This window comes from Psittacula echo (assembly GCF_963264785.1).
Source record: "Psittacula echo genome assembly, chromosome: 5".
Lineage (NCBI taxonomy): Eukaryota > Metazoa > Chordata > Aves > Psittaciformes > Psittacidae > Psittacula > Psittacula echo.
In genome coordinates, this window is record NC_137739.1 from 16226863 (window position 1) to 16233389 (window position 6527).

The 6527-nt window shown below is 38.7% G+C and overlaps 1 protein-coding gene across 16 annotated transcripts in view; it reads left to right on the forward strand.

Moving 5' to 3' along the window:
• Nucleotides 1–6527, forward strand: part of PARN (poly(A)-specific ribonuclease) — a 134226-nt gene that overhangs the window by 94194 nt on the left and 33505 nt on the right. The window lies entirely within an intron of this gene.

Genomic DNA, 6527 nt, shown 5'->3' on the forward strand with positions numbered 1-6527 from the left:
GAATGGATGGCCGCACACAAAGAGTTGTGGTCAATGGCTCAATGTCCAGCTGGAGACCAATAATGAGTGGTGTCCCTCAGGGATCGGTGTTGGGATCGATCACATTCAACATTTTTGTTGGTGACATGGACAGTGGGATTGAGTGCGCCCTCAGCAAGTTTGCCGATGACACCAAGCTGTGTGGTTCGGTTGATACGCTGGAGGGAAGGGATGCCATCCAGAGGGACCTTGACACGCTTGAGAGGTGGGCTGATGCCAATCTTATGAAGTTTAACCATGCCAAGTGCAAGGTCCTACACCTGGGTTGGGGCACTCTCAGGCACAGCTACAGGTTGGGCAGAGAAGAGATTCAGAGCAGCCCTGCGGAGAAGGACTTGGGGGTGTTGGTCAATGAGAAAATGAACATGAGCCGGCTGCAGTGTGCGCTCGCAGCCCAGAAAGCCAACTGTATCCTGGGCTGCATTAAAAGAAGCGTGACCAGCAGGTGGTAGGAGGTGATCCTGCCCCTCTACTCTACTCTTGTGAGACCTCACTTGGAGTATTGTGTGCAGTTCTGGTGTCCTCAACATAAAAAGGACATGGAACTGTTGGAACAAGTCCAGAGGAGGGCCACGAGGATGACCAGGGGACTGGAGCACCTCCCGTATGGAGACAGGCTGAGAAGGTTGGGACTGTTCAGCCTGGAGAAGAGAAGGCTGCGTGGAGACCTCATAGCAGCCTTCCAGTATCTGAAGAGGGCCTACAAGGATGCTGGAGAAGGACTATTCATTAGGTACTGTAATGATAGGACAAGGGGTAAGGGGTTAAAACTTAAACAGGGCAAGTTTAGGTTAGATATAAGGAAGAAATTATTTACTGTGAGGGTGGTGAGGCACTGGAATGGGTTGCCCAGGGAGGTTGTGAATGCTCCATCCTTGGCGGTGTTCAAGGCCAGGTTGGATGAGGCCTTGGGTGACATGGTTTAGTGTGAGGTGTCCCTGCCCATGGCAGGGGGGTTGGAACTAGATGATCTTAAGGTCCTTTCCAACCCTAACCATTCTATGATTCTATGATTGTAGCTGCATAGGGTTTTCAGAAAGTCAGAAATGTCAAAAAATTGGGTGAATATGAGTGGGTTTGAATTTATTTTTTAAATATGACTGTAATTTCCAGATTAAAAATGAAACTTTGAACAGCTGTGGTATGTCAAGGGCTTGAGTGGATAAAGGGAAAAGAAGCCAACAGCAACTGAATATTTGTAAGGATTTTAAGTATTATGTAAATAACACATGCCGTCTTTAAAACAATGTTACAAAGTGCATCGGAGCTATTAAGGACAGATCTGTAGAGTCATTTGGGGTATTCTTTCCAGTCCAGTGCTTTTCCATAGTATTGTATTCTATGGCCGTAAAGAGTTGTCTTAAGTCACCTACATATATGCTGTTTTCTCTTGAAAAGTAATTATCCCATATAAATGAGTGCTTTCTTTGGAAAGGACACATCTCCTCAGTAGTTCAGAACTGCCACTAGCACCGATTCTGGGACACCGTGCTGAGTTTTTTTCTGATTGTATCCACCATGAAGAAGCAGAATGTGTACAATAGCCATTTAAATTCCAGATATTCTCAAGGGAAAAAATGCTATTATAAATTCTCACTGTTAGAGAAAAAGTGCTATGATAGAAGCACAGTGCTTTTCCTCAAGCTTCTCAGGAAATACCTTGCAGTTATTTTAGCACTGAGAAGACAACAGTCAGATTATACAAATCTGTTTAACCAAGCAGCTAGGCAGGAAAAGTAGTCAGTGTCGTGAATTTTCTCCTTATCAAATTCAGGTTTGCTAGCCTACATTACTGTTCCAAACTCCAGATTGCTAAACTGCATTTTAGCAATCCAAAATTCCATTGTAGCAATCTGGAATTTGTCCCTTTCACTTGTGAAGCCAGATGAGAGAGAATTGTCTGTTGTGTTTGTATCTTTCCAGCTTCCACAGAAATCTTTGGTTTAGAGAAATCTTTAGAATTCTCTTAGAATTCCCTCTCTTTTGAATCCTTTCTTTGATGAAATTTGATGGGGTTGGGGGGAAGGATCTCTTTCTTTAATTATGACTAGTATAATTGTATCAAATATAGTCATACTTTTATAATAAATGCAATAATATAATGGAGTAGAGAGATAGTGACAACAATAGATTGAAAAACTATAAGACAATTGTATAAGATGCCTGCTAATTATTCCCAATCTGCTTGATATTATCAGAGATTCTTACTTCAGAAATGGTAGCAGGAGACAGAGTTGATTTTTACAGAGCATATATATAATAAAATAATAAAATAGCAGACTTGTTGAGGCAAACACATTGAAGTCATTCAGAAAAATAACTGCATGACATCATGTGAGAAAGATAGAACCAAAAAAGGGCAAGTTTTATAGGCCAAATAGCTTCTATTCATCCCCAAAGAATTCATCCTACTTGCACAAGAATTGGGAGAGTGAAAGAAATAAAACCTTCATCCTTGGAAGCTCACAAAATACAAATATGTTGTCCCAGATAGAAAAGGTCAAAAAAGTAAAAAACGAAAATCAAGTAAAGCCATGGCTGTAATCAGGAATGCTTACTGAGAAATACTGACTCACTGCTCAAAACATCAGAGCTGAAAGTTACACCCCATAAGCCAAAGAAGTCCTGGAGCCATTGTGAATCACTATGCTCTTGTTATCTTACCTTTTCAGCAAACTCATGTTTGCATATAAAAGGATGATTTTTTTGACACTTTTTTCTATGTTGATCTCTCAGAGCAACAGGAAGAGTTTTACACCTTTATGAATTCAGCAAGGTGATTCCCAGGCACTTGCTTGGGACTAGGAGATTTCAGAAACGTGAGCTCCTACACAAGCTGATCCATGCCCTGTAGCTTATGTAGTATATTCGGCATTCAGCATGGCTGTTCACCAGCTCTGTTACTCTTCATGTTGTCTGGTAGGACAAGTTTTTCACTGTTTTAGGTCTGTGTGTTTTTTCTCAGCCATCAGAATCTGCACTGTAAGTTTGCTGCACAAAATTGAAGATGGTGATCATATAGGCCCTTCAAAGATCACTTCTCAGCCCACCTTCATAGGAGAGTCAAACTCTGTGCAGAACTGTATACCAGGAGCTCTGAATTCCTTGTTTAGAAGCACATTCTTCACAATTGCATTTACTGTCTCTTACTGTGCCTATAAATGCAGTACTCTTGCAGAGGATGGAGTGCTCTTAAGGAACATAGAGAGGGATGATATTCCTCAAAGTCTGGTTACCTTTGAGTAATGTCTGGATCTGCTGAGCTGTAAGCATGTTTCCTATTTTGATGGCTTTGGCAGGGACATGATAATCTGCAACAGCCACACACCTTGATTGCTCCACAAACCAGAATCAGCACCCTTACATTTGACTGTATGGAAAAAAAAATCTACTTCATTTTAAAATCAACATGGTGATATTATTGTTTGATATTATTATAGATATGATATAGATGTTATAACACAACATACATGCCTTACTAACATTTTTCTAATTACTTTTGTCTAGATGATTTATTGACAGTTTTTCACTTTATACTTCTCCTGTAAGAACAGTGCTTAGAATATTGTTTTAAAAATCCATTTATGCTTCTTTACCTGCCCCATTATTTTGTGGCTTTCTGTTCTTCAAGGGCATCTGTCTCCAGACAGATACCTGCTCCCTGCCTTTTCATTGTTTCTGTATTGTCTTATGATGGCCAATTGCCATTACTGTACCTTACTTCCATCTGTTAGCAATTTTCACATCAGGTAGTTCAATCCACTTTCTTTATTAGAAATCCTATTTGTCCTTGAACATGTGCAACATGCATAGAAATGAGTATATTATCAAGTTAACATATGAAAGTCCTTGAAATTGATATTTCCAGGAATGTGGAAATATCATGCACTAAGTCATAGCACTCTGCTTTTATTGAGCAGAATGAAAGAGCTACTCTTGTCAAAAAGAAAATAGAACAGCAAAAACCCAAAGTGTCAAAGGTTTGAGAAAGCAGCAAGATAGTATCAATAGGGAACTAGCTGTGTTATGAAAGATGAAAAGGAACTAGTTTAAACAGGTGCAGTTGGACAAGATTAGGATAGTTGGATACCTTTTGGTGTACAGATATAAGTAATCACAGCTATTGTCTTGAATCAGTCCTGGGCTACCTTCACAAGGTGATGCATCTCACAATATCATTATTGTCACACACAGATGTCATTTCCAGGAATAACACCTAAGACTTCAGAGGTATATTGGTGTTTAAAAGCATAAATTGCTAGCTTCCAGGCATAAGGATTTTGATCAGCTTTATTGGTAAAATAATGACATGGAGTATTTGAGGCACTTTTATCTTTGTGATTTAAAAACAAACTAAGAGTAATTCTAAAATACTACAAAGGAAGTGCCATTCTTAGGGGAATTTATTTACGCTATGAAAATTACTCTTTGAGACCATGCAGAGGTTTAAGGCAGCAGACCAAACCAGACTAAAAATATGGCTGTAGTGATGAACAATACTAATATGAGAAGTAATGTGAGATTTCGAAACTTCTGTGCACAAGCATAGCACTGTGGAAACATGATGTTACTGTTGCCAGTAATTTTGGTTCAGTTTATTTCCCTCATTATTTATATTGTTATTTATATTGACCTTCACAGGTTTTATTCATAATTTAATTTATGTAATTTATTTTAATCAGCCATTGGAATAATCTACCAGGGAAATGGTGGACTTCTCAACACTGGACTCTTAAGATTTGGCTGGACAGGGTGCTGGGACATCTAGTCTAGGTCATGCTTTGCCTAGAAAGGTTGGACCAGATGATCCTTGAGGTCCCTTCCAACCTGGGATTCTATGATTCTATGACTTTATGATATGTCTGTGTGCATGTAAAATCACAGATGTACTGTAGTAAGTATATATCATGGATACATATGCATACTCCTAATAAAAAATGTTTAAAGTCAAAGTTAAGGAAGAAGAATGTGAAGAATGGGAGTCTAACCTTTTCAGCAATTTTTGGTAAGACAAGATGCATTCTTTATGTGATTGTTGGGCAGAGGGAAAGCAAGATTACCCACACACATTCAGGTGAAAGCTACATTTAGGTGCAAACCTGAAGAGTAAATGTTAGTTTAAATTTTTTGCTACTATTACGCTTACAAAAGATTTCTGTAGTAACAGTGTTGTTTTCGTAATAGTCTTCAACACTGCATGATACGCGACATAATACAAATTGCCCTTCTGTCTGTAACTTTGATTGCTATGCAGCTGTATGCAGTTCTGCAGGATTGGATTTAGGGAATTACCAATTAAAAAAAAACAAACCAAAATACTAATTTTGGAGCTATGAACTGTGTTGTTAATCAAACATCCATCTGTGATGGACCAGTTCCTTTGTAATATCAGTGACCAGAGCCTGTTTCTCTGATCCCTGCTCAACTCAGAGAAAGTTCGAATCTCTTCTCTGATAATGCGCTCACTCCACCTTTTCAAAACTTGGCTGTTTAGGCTCAGTTAGTTACTCTAGCATCCCTCACGAGTCAGACCCCAGGAAAAAGGCACTTCTTTCCAAGCCTCAAGAAGCAGGCCCTTCCAGAAGGCAGCTTTTCTGTCTGTCCTTTCCTCAGGCTGCACAAAGTGTAGATTTACATGAACATCTCTTTTTTTTTTGCATATCTTCAGAAAATGAATCCTACCTGAATCATGATAGGAATGGTCCTGCTTCTTTTGTCTTGTTTTCATACACTGATAGAAACCATTGAGAAAATCTTCCAGTATTTTAAAAAGGCAGAGTCCTCTTTAGAAAGCCCACGTGGAATATGCGTATCTGGTAACAACAAAAAAACCCAGACCTTTTCTTTTGCACTGTCCGGGATGAATTCTGTGTACTTGTTTCTGTAATTCACTCTAAAAATGTAATTGAATGAGCCTGCAGATTTACTTAGTAACTTGTCATAGAAATCTATTGACCAAAGAAGTCTTTACTGCAACAGTCCAGAAACCTTTATAAATGTAATAGTTAATCCCTTATAATTCCAGTTGGAAAAAGATGTGTGCCAATGTTACTTTCTCATAATTGAAGCATATTTATCTTTCTAAACAGATGAAATGCATTTGTCATATTTAACAAGTGACCTAGGAGAAGGACACAGTTTTCTATCCGAATCTTTAGCAAGAATAAGGGAGTTGTAGGTGAGGCACAACAAAACCCCAAGAGAGTCATGACAAGATTTTTTTTTTTCACATAGATCCAAAGAAAGCCCCCATCACAAAGGTGGTCAAGGGAGAGCTTTCAAAAACTTATGTTTTGGATTATTTCAATTGCAATCACTTCGGCGCCTGATTACCAAAATAAGAAAATGATACATGGAAGATAAATGGAAGAACATTCAGTGTTTTATTTTTTGGCATTATTAGTACATTTTAGATGGCATGCACTAGTAAACCTCAGAGCAAAGCATTGGAATTTGGCTTAAATTATAGGTTTTATTTCTTCCAACAG